Source organism: Crotalus tigris, unplaced genomic scaffold (assembly GCF_016545835.1).
Source record: "Crotalus tigris isolate CLP2741 ecotype Arizona unplaced genomic scaffold, ASM1654583v1 scf7180000018916.1150873, whole genome shotgun sequence".
In the NCBI taxonomy this organism is placed as follows: domain Eukaryota; kingdom Metazoa; phylum Chordata; class Lepidosauria; order Squamata; family Viperidae; genus Crotalus; species Crotalus tigris.
In genome coordinates this window covers 392,050-408,358 of record NW_024097271.1, presented here as the reverse complement: position 1 = coordinate 408,358, position 16,309 = coordinate 392,050, and the positions used below count along the sequence as shown (strand labels likewise).

Below are 16,309 nucleotides of genomic sequence, written 5' to 3'. Positions count from 1 at the left end.
GGAAAAGGGGAAAAAATGGCGGACTGCGTTGTTTGGCGACCCCCGTGAAATGGTCGTTCGACCCCAAATGGGGTCCCAACCCACAGGTTGAGAACCAATGCAATAGATCATCAGCAATTAAGAAGGACTAACACAATTTATCCGATCTGTTTTCCATTTATTACTGTATATGTATCTTCACAAAGCAAAGATTCCTTCGAGTTAAACTTGATGCTTACATAAATTACACCTTTATAAATTACTTGGTAACAGTATGGCAATAGTTTGTAAAAGTGCTTTTTTTGTTAAAAAAAAAAAAAAGGTGCCGGAACTCACACACATCATACAACCCGCCTTGCCTACCCTACAAGGTTCCATCCCAAAAAGGGCCGAAACTCTGTTCTGGGAATTCTATGAGAAAAAAAAGCCCTGGTTTGTAAGTCCTTTCTTCTAGGATGGAATATGGTAACAGTCTGTTAGGCAACATACAGTATGTTGTAATCTGCCTGAACATGGGAATAAACTTCTATTTGAATTTGCACCATGGCTGTAAGAGCAGTAAAGCATTTGTACTTCTCCATTCTTATTTTGTCATGTTGCCCATCAGCTTTGTTTAAGGTTGCTTTTTTGTAGAAGACAAAAGCAGGAAGTGTTGCTACCTAGCTGCTGGGCTTGTAGATATAATATTTTGCTAATGAAGTTGCTCATATTCACAATAATTCTGACTCATTATGGGCACAATCTGCACAATGTCTTGGACCATTATCTGGGATTCTTCTTAGCCTATGAACTCAATGAAATGAAAAAAAAAATATTCTTGTTCTTTCTGGCTGCTTCAGGTTGTTGGGGCATCATGAAAAGTTGGGTTTAGAAGGTAGTTGATTCTTCTTTGGAGGACAGATCTTTACTGTCTGCCTTAAAAGAGAGAATATTGTGCCACATTTTCAAAGAACTTAGCTGTTTTGGATTTGCCCTGTTTCCAACCTTCCCTTTTACTAAGAAAGCTATTACTAAACCGGTAGGGAATCTTTACAGAGTGCGCTGGAGGATTATCTGAATCATTTCAGTCTGAATTCAGATCTGGGCATTAGCATTGATTGCTCTGGTAGATAATCTTTGTCAAGGCCTAGAAGTTATTGTGGTACTTCTCCTGACTTTATTTGGCTTCTCAGCAGCAACAGTTCATACCATTGGTCATAGTAGCCTTCTGGGCTGCCCACTTGGGTTGGAAATGAAGGTAGTTTGTTGCAGTGCCCTAAGTGGGCTATTTAGCTGTGATGATCGAAGAAAATAAGTCAGTCCAGTGAGCATTAATTTTACGTGCCACAGGATTCAGTCTTTTCCCTCATGCTGTTTAATATATTTGAAACTGCTGGGAAAGATCATCTGTTAGTATGAGATATCAGTGTGCAGATGATATACATGTTTACATTCCCATTCCAGACAAGCTGGAGTTGTACAAGTCTTGACACAGTGTTTGGAAGATGTTGAAGACTGGGTGAGGGGAACAAACTTGAGGTTAAACTGTAGAAAAAAAATGTATTTTCATTCTTCTGAAGGGCTCTCTGTCCAGCTCCAGTGATAATACAGAATGAGTTGATACTCACAGAAATAGAGCAAGTATGTAACTACTGTAAGATAGTTTGAAGTGAGTGACCCTGGCCCTATATAGATTACCTTTCAGTAGTCCAACTGAAAGGTAATTAGAATTTAAGTGACCTTCTGATTTAGAAACAGGCACAACTGATAAAGCAGGTATAGCTGGTCAAACAACTCCTTGGGCATGACTGTCACCTGCTTCTTCAGCAGAAGAAATGATCCCAAGATGTCCCCCAGATTGTATATAGTCTTGAGTGGGAAATGCAACCCCATCTAAGATTAATGATAGAAAGTCCTCAAACTGGAAGGAGAGCCCCTCAAAAATCCAGAGCCACTAATTTATGGTAGGATTCAGCCTAAATCTGTTGCTCTCCATCCCAATACACACAGTTTCTGGATTCTGAGATTGTACATTGACAGCATTACATGGCTGAGCCAGGGTCAAGATGTACAACTGGGCATCATTTGCATATTGGTGATAATGGATACTGAACTGATAGATGTGGTTCCCTGTAGATATTAATCAGGAAAGAGAGAGTGTAGAGCTCTGAGGCACTGTGTAAGAGCATTATCCATCCCCCTGCCACACGTCAGCTGAAAACAATGAGGATATAACTGCTCCCAACTTCCAGCCCTGCAGCTGATCCAGAAGGGTACCATGATTGATGATATAAAAATCATTGTGAGATCAAGGAACACAAGGATGCACACACCATACCCATCCTGACTGACAGAAGTCATCAAGCACTACCAATGCTATTTTCAGTATTGGATCCTGGCCTAATATTTGAGTGATACATTTCCTTCAGGATCTCCTGAAATAGCTGTCCAACCACTTTCTCAATTGATCTTCCTAAAAAGGGAAAGTTGGAGATTGGTTGACTGTTATTCAAAATCACTAGATTCAAATATGGCTTCTTGAGGAGACAGTGCACCACCATCTTCTTCAGGGCAGAAGAAACCACCCCATCAATTAAAAAAGCTAACACCACTGCATGGAATCAATGATAGTTACTTGGTGGGCAATCTTAACAACTCAAGAGGGACCTGAATCTAATAGGCAGATGACCGAATATACAGTCTGGAGGACTCAAACTCATCCCAAATAACTTCATGAGACCATGCCTAGGCTTCTCTTAAGAACTAATCCATCCAGTAGAATGTCTGAAAGAAAGAAATGTAAACAGTTCACAGATATACAGTCATAAGATATTTAATAATAACTGAGAATATACTTAATCTAATTTCCAGGGTTCCTTAACTTGACCCCCCTTTCCTGCCTTAAACCTGACTAATGGGATTCTGTGTTGCTTCCTTGGTAAAGCTATTATTAGGGACTTGACAGGGATTAAAGTTTTAAAATACTATGCTGGTTTTTATGTTTATTTTTATGGATAAAGTCACCAGGAATTATGTTTAAATATAAATAAATACAAACTTCGAAATAATAGAAAATACAAACTCTCTTTTTCTTGATTTTGTTCTGAAGTGGGAATCACCAGTTAACCAGGAAAGAACAATATAATTTCATATATTTCTGTGTCACTGAGTTCTCTCTAAAAACCGAATAATTTAGGATTAACATTTTGTAATGTTATTACATTAACATTATAAAATTACAAAAAATGAAAAGTTCCAAGATGGGGAAACTAGGAGTTGTTAATATAGGCAGGAAGAGAGTTGTTCTCATGGGGCCAACCAGCCCTAAAGCTGTGTAGGCTCCTGTGTCCCTATGCAAGACTACACATCCAGGTTTTGACCATTTTGCGGAAGGCCAAGAGATTGAGGGCTTTCCTCAGGGACAGGAGCAACAGCAGGGAGGGCCCTCTTCCTTGACCCACCAGTTGAAATATGATCTATGAATTATAAGCACCTCCCACAAGATAACTTCTAGCAATTGAATTGTGGACTTCTTGCATGCCCCTATTTTGCAGATAGTTCTTGTACAAAGAACTTCAAATCTTCAAAATGTTTTGGTGAGGGGGATCCTGGTTAATAAACAATACGGTAGTGAAATAAAAAGAGGAAAAACATTTTCTTAGTTTTATTTGTGAAGTAAGAACTGGTGAAACCATAGGCAAAGACTTTGACATGTGAAAGACCTGCTAAAAGACCATTGGTCAGCAAGGTATTATTTTAATAGGCAATTTTGAGTGTAGTATTTATTTATTCTGGCTTCCATGCCACTCTAGTTGTAATGACTTTACCTGCCCAAAACATAAAAGTACTGCATTTCTTGGCAATAGTAGTTACTATACTCCGATTGAACTTAAGTTTTTTTTAAAGCCCAAAATATTCTAGGTTTAACATTAAAGTCTGCATATAAATAATGTTTATAAATGCTCAGGCATTCATCATAATGCACAGCTCATAAACTGCCTTACTTCTGATCTCTTTACATTGTTATCATGCACATCGGTAATCATACAGTTTTATTTTTTTTAGCAAAAAGAGGAAGTTCTCATTTTAAAAAAGTTCTCTAGGCAACACAATTATCCTTGAAATTTGTATTATTTGTGCCTTATTTAATTTATTTTTATTCCATCTTTATTATTTTTATAGATAACTCAAGGTGGCAAACATATCTTTAATTTCTAAACCAAACTGGCTTTCACATCTCATCTCGGTATCTTACTTTGGACATTGTATGTTGGGTTGTAGAATTATATGATTCTTTCCTTGTTTTAACATTTTAGATTTATAAAATTTACTCTACGCATATGAACAAACATATATGTATTTGTTTTGTGCCGTCTAGTATGTATGTGCCAATGTGATGTCAGCACTTGACAGTAGACTCAGTGCTTGGCAAAACTTGATTTTGCCACAATTTATGTTTCAGCTGCTTTAAAATCTAAACACAGGTTTGCCTGGTTGTGCTTGGCTGCTGATGGCATGCTAAATAATGATGATAACACTTCAATGAGGGCAATCACTGAATAAAAATGCACAATGCTTTCATTAGTTAAAATCCACACTAAAATAAGAGCATAAGAGGTGTATTTATTTTTTGGCTGCTAGTTTGTTTGCAATTGAGCAATTTTGTACAGCTTAGGAAAGTGGAGATAATTGTATTCTCATTTGAAATACCATTGTATTTAAAAATGCAGAGAACATGGGAAAATTCCAGCTTTACTGGTAGAAGAATAAAAGATATAGGCATTAATAAATATGCATTAATATGGCTTTAGCCAGTGGTGGGATTCAGCCAGTTTGCACCAGTTCGGCAGAACCAGTAGCTAATTTTTTGTTGCCCAGGCCCAGAATGGACTTCCAGAAGCGGCATCCACACAGAGAACTGGTTGTTCACATATTTGAATCCCACCATTGGCTTTGGCTAATCTGTCACCAAATTTTCTCATGAAGCAGCTATAAGAAAATAAAAATGTCACTTTTTTAAAAAAAGCAGGGTTAAAATTACTTTTTGGGATGGCAAGACTAAATTTGTCATATCAAAACTTTGTTGGTGTTATTATAAAGTTATTTGTATAATCTTCCAAATTTTAGTTTGCAGAATGTTTGGATAGTTGTATTAAGTAATGAAGTAATGTAATAGTCACTTAGTTCATATGTAATAGTACCTCAGGTTTTGCTGTGCTGTCTCATTATGGTAGGAGGAGGAGATGCTGCTTGGAGGAATGAACAAAGAATACTGGGAGCATTTGCCAAGAAAATATTTTCCCATCTGGCTTACCCAAAGCTTGAAGTCAACCAGCTAAAGCAAGCAAGCAGCTATATTGGGCAGAAACAAGCTAGATAATCACTTTGGTGACAATGACAACTGAAAACATCACTTCATATTGCATGGGAGAAGGCAATAGTAAACCAATTCTATATTTTTCATGAGAAAACCACATGCATAGAAAATATAAAATGATTGACAATATACTGTAGGTCTGAGGGCTTTAGTATACTACTGAGGAAGAGCTGAGAATCTTTTGAAGTACAAATTAGTGTTAATGCATGGCTAAATAAAAGCTCTGGGATGTCTGGTTGCTGACGTTGATATACAGGAAAAGAAAATCTACAAAGATAGAATTACATTGGGAACATGGAACGTAAGAAGCATGAACACAAGAAAGCCCAGCACAGTGAAAGATGAAATGGAAGGACTACGAATTGACCTTAGGCATCAGTTAATTAGATGGACTAGGAATACTTTCAGTCTAAAGATCACACTATTTACTAAGGGCATGAAAACCAAAGAAGTGGCATTGCTTTTATAGTTAAGAAATATATACTGAGAACAGTGTTTGGCTGCAGTGCAATCAATTGTCAAATAGACTTTGTGGAAAACATTTAGTATAATGATCATTTATGTTTATGCTCCAACTACTGATACAGAAGAAGAAGAGGCTAATGAGTTTTATGAGCAAGTTCAGCCTGAAATCAATTAAACATGAAAGCAAGATGTCCTGTTTGTCATTGGAGACTGGCATGACAAAATTGGAAATGTTTTATGACTTAGGAAACCAAAATGAAGCAGGAGAATGACTTAGAACTTCTGCCATTCTAATTACTCATAGCTCATAGCTAAAATTGTGTTCAAATAACCAAAGTGATCACTGTGCATATGTGTATCGCCATCTGGTACCAAAACGAACTTACCCTGTGTTAAGAAGACTTAACACAATGTATAAACTATTGTATAATATCCTTAACTTACATGCTGGCATAATAAAAACCCTGCTGGAAAGAGAGATGCTGGAAGTTCAAGCTGGCTTTAGAACAAATGGAGAAATGCAAAATATTATTGCTATGAAATTAGAGAGTCAAGGAATATTAAAAAGATGGCAGTAGGTTCTCCATTAAACAGAGAAAGGCATTTAATTGTGTCAATCATGCCAGTCTGTGGAATATGTTAGAAAATGGGAACACTAGTACATCTTAATGTTCTTATAAGAAACCTATATACAAGGAAAGGAGACATAATATGGAGAGAACATGGAAAAATGGACTGGCTCTATGTTGGCAAAGGGATGTGACAACACTTATATTCTCCACTTATTTATTCTACCGATATGTTGAATATATATAAAGGAAAGCTAGATTAGAAGAAGATGAGTATGGTTTTACAATTGGAGGAAGAAACATTGATAACCTTCTGATAGGTCAGTGATGGCAAACCTTTTAGAGACTGAGTGCCCAAACTGCATCCCAAAACCCACTTATGCATCGTCGGGTGCCGGGTGGGTGTGACCTATTGGCTGGGTGTGACCCATTGGCTGGATATGGCCAATTGGGTGGGTGTGACCCATTGGGTGGGCATGGCTGCGGTGGTAACGGCAGACTGGGTGGGACTAAAAAGTTCAATCAATTCCAACTTTATAAGATCTTTTTTTTCCCGTGAGAAATTGAAATTGACTGATTGAACCTTTTTTTTTTTTTTTTGCACACGGAGGCGGAGGCCTAAAGTGAAAAGGTTTTATAAAACCCAGCTGAAAGCCTAGGACTGGGGTGACAGTGCGTGTGCCCACAGAAAGGGCTCTGAGTGCTGCCTCTGGCACCCGTGCCATAGGTTCACCACCACTGCGATAGGTGAAAATACAAAGGATCTCCAAGCTCTAGTAATAAAAATCAAGAAGCACAGTGAACAAACAGGACTAAAAATATAAATATAAAGAAGCTCAAATTAAAAACATGTAGAACAACCAGCCTTGGAATTGACAATGAAAACATTAGAAATATAGCCATGAAAATCTTGGAAAAGGTATATTCTTTGCTTGTTTATATTCTACATTTCGCATCTTAATTGCATAGTAGACTTAGTGTTGTCAAGATTGAGTTTCAATCCTCAGAATTTTCTTCAATAGCCATGGAAGATGCAGATATGAAAACCAGTCATATGAAAGACACTCGAGTTGGTGGAATTTGGGGTATAGTTACTGAAAGTGTTGGTCATTCTACTGCCTTGTTTTTCTTCAGCCCTACCAGGGAGAGTCTCCAGACTAAGAAACCAGTACTGTATAGATCAGGACAATTTTTACTGTAATACCTTCAATAACACAATCTTACAAGTCTGAATATGTGTGTCCTCCTTTATTTGTCTGAGATGTTTTTTCAAATTAGTTTCCTAGCCTGGGCTCAAGTACCACTTATCTGACTGATTTCTGGGTCGCAGCTCTTCCTCGTATCCTTTAAGGCAGTGTTTCTCAACCTTGACAATTTTAAGACATGTGGACTTCAACTCCCAGAATTCCACAGCCAGCAATGCTGGCTGTGGAATTCTGGGAGTTGAAGTCCACATGCCTTAAAATTGTCACGGTTGAGAAACACTGCCTTAAGGTCATTCCCCGTGTCCTCCACATCTCAGTTCTCCTGTTTTTTGTTCAGATGAAATTAATGCTTTTGAACTTGGACTGTAAAAGTGAAGGTAGATAATGTGGACATGATCCACAAATGTGTTCCAAACAACAATAACGTGGTCCAACCATTAATTGCCAAACAACTGAAGTATTGGAAAATAAAATTCTGTATTATTTTCCACATATATCCAGTAGAAAATATAATTGCTTGAGAAACTCTTTTATCAAATCAATTTCAGTTTAGACTCATGCAAGAAATTAATGGATATGTGCAACAAACATCATTTCAAATTAAAGTAGATGGAAATGTCTGTTGATGAATTCCAGATACAGGTAAAAAATGAATATCCACAGACTACCCCCTTCCCCCAAAGCTTCTGGTAATTCTCAAGTATTTTTAACATTTTATCTCTGTGAGCTTAGGTTTTCTGCTTTCACAAATATAACATTTGCAGAGTAGGATAATTAACAAAGATTGAGAAAAGAGTGCAGTTGTCCAGCATTCTCCTAATATTAAAAGTCTCTAAATCTCGTCAAGCCCAAATAATCTGCCAGATGGCAAAATAGTAATTTAACCCAGTAAATTTCTTTTTGTTTGATTCTTTCTTAGTAGCTTAACATTAGAAATATACTGGTAATTTGTTTCCTTATGAGTTTTGCTTTGTTTTTGTAGTTTTTTCATGTGGTTCTTTCCTGTGGAGGGGGCTTGTTTTTGATGGGACTGTCTTTTTTTTTTTCATTTCTTTCTGTAAAACGTGATAAGAAATAATAACAAAAGTACTTATTAAATGTTTTTATATCAGTATAAATATATCAGTAGCACAAGTAAACATACTAATTAAGCAATTTTGAAGGTTGCTCATATATTTACAACCCTATTAATGATGTTGCAATTGCAACAAGTGGTTTTCGGAAAACAAACTTTCTTAGTTTTTAAGTGTAGGCCCTTATAAACTTCATTTGATGCCGTGATTCCATTGCTGCAATATGAGTGCCTAAAGTAACTGTACAAGTGGGAAATGAAAGAAAGTTGCCATGGGTATGAGTATGAACTGGCCTCAGTGAAACAAAGTTGAAATTACCACAGATTCCACATATGATCAGCATACAGCTTCCTGTGTCACCTTTTAGGAAATACAGTTATTCTCAGGCACTAAGGTTGCGCTCTTCGTGGGCTCTTAGGATCATAGTGCCTTTCTCTGTAGAGCCCTTTTTGGAAATCTTTTAAATCTCCGAGAGAGCTTTCAAGATAAATATGCCTACAGAGCGTGGTGTCTACATATCCCTTCAGTTCGTCCCCCAACCTCTGACCTAGCGCGATAGGGAACTTGCTGGCTTCTCTGAAAGGAGTGAGTTGAGGCAAATTGTTTGTATGTCTTCTACATTTATCGGTGTCATTCCAACACAGCACTAGCTGAAACTTGCTGCATGGACATGAGTCTTAGGTTCATATGCTTCTCCTATATTTTTAAATCTTCCTGGCATGGTCAAATTAACAACAATTTATTTAAACTCAAAACCAGGGGGGTTCTCAAATTGTGAGGTGTATCTCCAGGGGAGACGTGAGGAATGTTTGTTACCTTGTTATCCTAAATCCAAAGTTTCTCAGAGTTTCATTGTATTGTTTTCATTCCTCATTTCCATTGCTTTTGTTGTTTTGATTTTTTTGGGGGGGGGAGGGATATATATTAAGCTTACACTAAAGGGAGGTGTAATAGCGAAATGTTTGGGAATCCCTGCTCTAATCCTAATGACAGTTGATTGAAAGAGCTATCAAATTTGAGCTGGTTTTTAACAATCTTATTAAAAAAACCCTTTTTTTAAGGGGAAAGTTGATGCAGAAAGTTGATCTGAACTCCCTTTGAACTGGCACCCAAAAAATAAATTCTTTACTTACTATTTTTTTTCTTTTATTCAAACGAGGACATTATAATTAATGGTTTTTAACAAGACAACTTTAAACCAAGTCTGTTAGGAGTCAGATGCCGAATTTATGAATGCCCCAAATGCCTTGGTTGTATAAGCTTGATTTAGAGTTGGCACATCTGTACATAGGTGTCACATGTTACATTTGCAGAAGCATTAATGGGACATCTATGCAACCATCCCCGAATGACAGACACACATGTTTCCTGACATGTGTCAGTGCCGCCTGACTCGTTATTAAGTCACAAAAGGGGCATCTAGATGCAGACTTTGTGCGATCCTGTGATTCAAGGTGAGTGAAAAAGCTAACACAATTTTGGGGGAGATACTTGGGTAATCTCTCTGAGGGAAATGGGTGGTTAAAAAAGGAGAAATATAAATAAATAGTACTAAATCAAATTTAGAAATCAACTGAAGACAGTAATGAAGAAATGGTAGTTGGATTAATGTCCTTTTCTCCTTTTATTTAGCTTTCTTGCAGTTGTCAATATACAGACAGTCCTCGACTTACAACCACAATTGAACCCAACAGTTCTGTTGCTAAGTGAAACATTTGTTAAGTGAATTTTGCCCCTTTTTACAACTTTTCCTGCCACATTTGTTAATTGAATGACTATAGTTGTTAATTTAATAACAGGGCTGTTAAGTGAATCTGGCTTTCCCATTGACTTTGGTTCTCAGAAAGTCACAAAAGGTGATCACACGACACCAGGACACTGCAACTGTGATAAATATCAGTCAGTTGCTAAGAATCTGAATGGTTATATGTGTGAAAAATGGTCATAAGTCACTTTTTTCTGTGCCATTGTAACTTTGAATAGTCACTCGGTGAACTGTTGTAAGTCGAGGACTATCTCCACTATTCTTTTGGTAACATAGTGCAAAACAGGATTTGGAGGCATAGAAACCCAATCAGTTAATACAGGGGTCCCCAACCCCCGGTCCGTGGACCAGTACGGAGCCACGGCATGCCAGCAACCAGTCCACACAAACAAGGAAAGCCCCATCCGTGGGATGCAAGCAGCACACACAACCACGCACCCTCTGGTCCACAGAAAAACCTCTCTCCACAGAACCGGTTCCTGGTGCCCAAAAAGTTGGGGACTTCTGAGTTAATAAATAAATAACCTGAGCAACACTACCGTAAATAAGATCTGACTTGTAGAGACTTGGAGGAAGTAGAGAAGGAAGGTCTGTTTAAATATCCTTTTTTTCATGCAGAATTAAACCATGAGTTTGTACTGAATGTCACAACATAAAAGGCAGCTCTTCACTGCAAACATAATATACTGCAGTGCAAATAAATTAAATTAAATCAAAAGGATTGTAAAACTGTGTACTTTATATTAAAATTTGTGCAAGGGGGAGAGAGAGAGAAAGATGACTGATGCTTCACCTGTGTTAATACAATAATATTTCCCCCCCTGCAAACAGAAAAGTCAAGGGGGAGGGAATGTTTAATAAAGCGCAGTGCTAGTGTGTCCTCTACTCTAAGCCATAAAACAAGAGCAGCAGAAACAGTCTCTTTGAACTGGAAATCCCTTTCTAAGCTGCTGATCTAACCTAAGCAAGAAGGAGAATTTACTAGTCAGAAACATTTGTTCTTTGCCCCCCTTTCATTTTCCTATTTTAACTCCTTAAGTGAGTTTGATGCTGCAACTCTGGCCATAAATTTAAAAAAATATTATTGTAATGTAGGTCAATGAACTGAAGCACCACTGTACACCATGGCGGATTAAAATCAGAAAGTCAACCCGCTTCCACTCCCACTAGGTCATATGACAATATAAACAAGAAATGCAAGGAGCCTTTAGCTTTTTCTTGACCTAATCCTTTGTTTATGCAGCACTTAAACTGACTTTTGGGGTCGTCTCTGTCTGGCATTAAAGGCCTTAAGCTTTTTGAAGTTCCCCTGAAGTTAATAAAATTAGTCTGCCCTCACTGTGAGGCCTCTGTCTACAGGCTCAGAAGAAGAGTGTGTATCCGTTGTTGTCCACAGTATTGGATTTTTCAACTTCATATTTTATAACCAGTAGAAAATGGATGAGAAACATAGAGAAAAGCAAAGCCCCAAAGACTATTCAGCTAATAGGCAAATGATAGCCCTGGTAGAAATTCTGAGAACGCAGAACAGGATTAATTTGCTGATAAAATAATAATTGAATTTCAGCACAAGCAAAGAATGAACTTTTCTAAACATTAAAGAAGTGTATGGGAGGGTATGTAAAAAAAAGGGGGGGGGCATTTTGAAGGTAACAGAGGTTCCTGACCACTGTCAAGTATAATTGCCTCTACTAAATCAGATATATTAATTAACAAGGATATTTTAAAAGGATATTTACAGCCAGTGTGTGGCATATTGGTTAAGATGCTGGATTGATATCAAAGAAACCCAGGTTCAAGTCTACCTTCAGTCATAGAGGTTCACTGGGTAATTTGGGGCAATCATGCTCTCTTAGTCCAACCTACCTCTAAGGATGATTATTGTGGGAAATTTGGCAGGAGAAAGTACTGTTTATGTGGCCTTGAGCTTCTCAAGGAAAAGCTGGTACCAGTCTAACAAATGTATACATTTAGAACAGAAATAAGAATGACTATTGTCATTATCATTATCTTGGTAATGTTGTGAATAGGCAAAATGATATTCTGGATTCCCCCCCCCCCAACTGCTAGATTATAAGCAGACTGACTGTGTATTGTTGATAATTCTGTTACAGGATTATATTGTAATAATCACAATATATAATAGTATTGCCTAGTAGCTGAATTGGCACTTTACGAAGGTTTCTTGGATCCAAAGCCAATATTGTTTGATGACTTCCATAGCATCTGTTTTAAGACAAACTCTAACAAAATTGTGAAATAGTTACAGAAATTCTAAGAATAATTCTGTGCAAACTTAAAATTTGTGGCTCGCATTTTAAATAATGTGCATCAGAGTTTTTCAAACTCGGCAAGTTTAAGATGTATGGACTTCAACATGCCGGCTGGGGAATTTTGCAATTTGAAGTCTGCACATCTTAAACTTGCCAAGTTTGGAAAACACTATTGTACATACAAGGTTTGGTCTGCTTTTTATTCTGATTGATCAGTGTAATGATATTCATTTTAACGAAGAAACAAAAACCATTTTTTTAAAATCAAACAACACTTTCTCTTATTTTTTCAACATTTTCTTTTCTCTTTCATATCAGGACTCTTTGACATAACACAGAGACCTAGCATCTTCAGGGGTTAGTAGTAATCACAAATATTCATACCTTGGGAATTAGGTTCACTTGGTTGCATCTTTGCTTTGCAAGTGCCCAAGGAAGCATGTTTATCTTTCCCTGTGCAACAAGCTTGCTGCCTCTTATATATGATTGCTTAATTATGAATCCAAACTTGACTCCCACTGGTTTAATAATCTTTAAATTAAATTCAATGCAGCTGGTTTAAAACATTAAGTGTAATAAACATGATTACATTTTAACTTTAAACTTGAAGTTTTGAAAGTTGGCCTGAAATATTTTGTCTTATTCATGCAGGCAAAATATTTTCCAAATTTTATTTATTTTATTTTATTTTTAAAATTTATAAGCCGCCCCACTCCCGAAGGACTCTGGGCGGCTAACAATAAAAAACACATAAAACATAACCAACAAACAGTACAAAGACAGTCATCCAGGGGTCAGGTTTTATAAACCCCAGGCCTGCCGGAAAAGCCAGGTCTTAAGTAGCTTACAGAAGACCAACAGGGTGGGAACAGTCCTAATCTCCGGGGGGAGCTGGTTCCAAAGCGTGGGCGCCATCACAGAGAAGGCCCTCCTCCGCAGCCCCGCCAAATGGCACTGCTTGGCCGACAGGGTCTGAAGGAGGCCCAGCCTGTGGGATCTAACCAGACGTAGGGAACTATGAGGTAGTAGGCGGTCTCGCAAATAGCCTGGCCCTGAGCCATATAGGGCTTTAAACGTAATGACCAACACCTTGAATTGGACCCGGAGACCAATAGGCAACCAGTGCAGCTCACGGAGGATAGGTATAACGTGGGTATATCGAGGAGCACCCACTATCACTCGCGCGGCTGCATTCTGGACCAACTGTAGTCTCCGAATACTTTTCAAGGGTAGCCCCATGTAGAGCGCGTTACAGTAGTCCAGATGTGAGGTGACATGTAGTCCAGACGTGAGGTGAAAGTGGTATGGAGATAAATGTGTCAATATGAATAGAGACAGATATCTGAGGACTTTTCTTTTGCACAGTCTCCTTACCTTGACTGCCGTGTAGCTTCTTCAAAGCTGTAATGTTTTGCCTTATGGTGTTTTAATTTCCTATATTTTCCTGCTTGTTTTCTCAGGCCTTCAGTGACTATTTACTCAGATTCTTCTAACAATTACATCAAATCAGGCTAACTAAAGTAGAAAAGACTGGTTGCTTCCTGGTTAAAGAGCCAGATTGCTTCCTGGTTCATTTGCTGAAGATAATATAACCGTTCTCTTATCTAAATCATTTTTATTTCAAGAACTGATCTAAATTAAGTCATTCTCTGGATCCATGAAGAATCCAAGCATGTGCCCACCTCACTGCTGCTAAATGATAGACGTTTCACTGGGATAGAACAGGAAAGAAGGAAGAGAAGTTGAGACCTCCAGTGAAGGGAGAAAATCCATCAACAGTCTACCCAGGGTTTAGAAAATCAGCCAAGGGATTGAAAGGAATAGACACAGGGATTCCAGCTGGCGGAAGTATGGAGGGCGTGGAGGCATAGGAATTCTGGTTGTGGAGGACTACAGAGACCACAGCAATCACAGTAGTGACCTTGGAAGCCTAGAAAATCACAGTGTTGGCCTTGGGGCTTGGGAAGGCTGTGGAGGCCTGAGACACATGCAGAGGCTCAAAGCATCAAAGTTTCCAGCTCACCAACAATTCAACCTATGGAAGTGTGGCTGACCCCAGCCCTCTGGATGTTATTGGGTGGAGTGGAGGTCCACAGGTGGTGACCCTTTTTTTTAGCCTAGGGGGTGATTTGCCCTACTACTGAACTGGAGGGAGGTAAGGAGGACCGGAGTGTTTTCTTCTTTTTCTTCCTCTGCAGAGAGGATCCTTGGTGGCTCTGAACTTTTGGCTTCTGCTGTTGAATACCAGGTCAAGTGTGTGACAAGGCTACCCTAATTTATGATTCTTATCTTGGGGGACAGATCCAACCTGGCATGTCTTAGTAAGACCTGGTTGGGCCCAGAGGGTGGGGTTCTCCTCTAGGAAATATGCCCACTTTGGTGTTTTGTTTTGCAACAAACCAAGAGCCCTGGAAGGGGAGTAGAGTTGGCTGTTGTCATTCAGGAGTCGATATGGCTTTTCACAGACTTTCTTTCTCTCTGCCATCACTTTTCTTTTTCTTGTGCTATTTTTTATGTTTTCTGTATTTTTTTTAAATATTTTAACAATTTTAAACTGCCCTGAGTTGGTAGGAGTCAAGTGGCATATAAATTTAATAAATTATTATTATAGTTGGTCTCACAGTCAGCCAGATGTTTAGGCTGGATTTGGCATTTTTGCACAACCTGTCGAGTCTTTCCCAAGGATCTGGGATAGGCAGATGCTGTTTAATAACACTAAAGCCATCATCACAAGATATAAACTGTTCCAAATACAGCTGCCTTTTGCAATTGCCTGATGGTAATTTTGTCAATGCCAGTGGTATTAAAGGGTGCTTCAGATGTTTGGAATTGCACCCATGTTGCCTTAATAAATCATGATTATTAAACGGAAAGCTGGTGGAGGTAGAGGTAGAAGTGAATTTTAGCGATAAAATTAGCGACATAATTTTTAGTGATTATGATATATATCTAATGCAAGAACAGAGGTTATATCTACTGTTATTATAAAAGATGAATAAAACATTACCGTAGATATCTAGTGTATGGTGCCTGAACACAACTTGTTATTGTGCTGAAAAGGCTTCACTTTTAAAAAATTTCTTACATATTGACTATTTTTGTGTGAAATAGTAAATTATTGATAAACAGGTATTACAAGTATGACCCAGAGGAATCATATCTTCCTTATAAAATAATTGTGAAATAATTGGTTCATATTAAATATGTCTATTTAGTTTGGATATCAATGATAAATTAGCCACTTGCCACCTAATGAAATTACCAACAGAATTGACAGACTAATTATGACATAGTATTTCAATCCTTTGATGGCGATTGATTTTAGTTCAGGACTAGTCTGTTGGGTATGGCTTAGAGCAGGAGTGTCAAACTTGCAACATCACATGACATGTCGTGATGCTGGCTGAGGAATTCTGGGAGTTGAAGTCCAGAAGTCATAAAAGAGCCAAGATTCCCCACCTCTGACCTGTACCATTCTGATCCCAAAACAACTAAGTCAAGCCTTGTTATTAGTACTTGGATACAAAATCACCAAGACATTCCAGAGTTGCAGGCAAGACTGGGAAAATGTATGGTTGCCCAGAATATTATGTGAATTTAATATGAATTTAGTCACCATTAGCT

General features: G+C 38.1%; 1 protein-coding gene across 6 annotated transcripts in view; it reads left to right on the top strand.

Annotated features, from left to right (window-relative positions):
• EEFSEC (eukaryotic elongation factor, selenocysteine-tRNA specific) overlaps window positions 1-16,309 on the top strand; it is a 165,331-nt gene that overhangs the window by 94,334 nt on the left and 54,688 nt on the right. Inside the window, exons 6-7 of one of the 6 annotated variants that reach the window (XR_005558414.1) lie at window positions 9,961-10,101; window positions 14,146-14,840. The exons of 3 other annotated variants lie outside the window; for them this stretch is intronic. The gene's annotated coding sequence lies outside the window, so the exon portion shown is untranslated. The remainder of the gene's footprint in view (window positions 1-9,960; window positions 10,102-14,145; window positions 14,841-16,309) is intronic. 2 more of the 6 variants (XR_005558413.1, XR_005558415.1) reach the window with 2 other exon arrangements.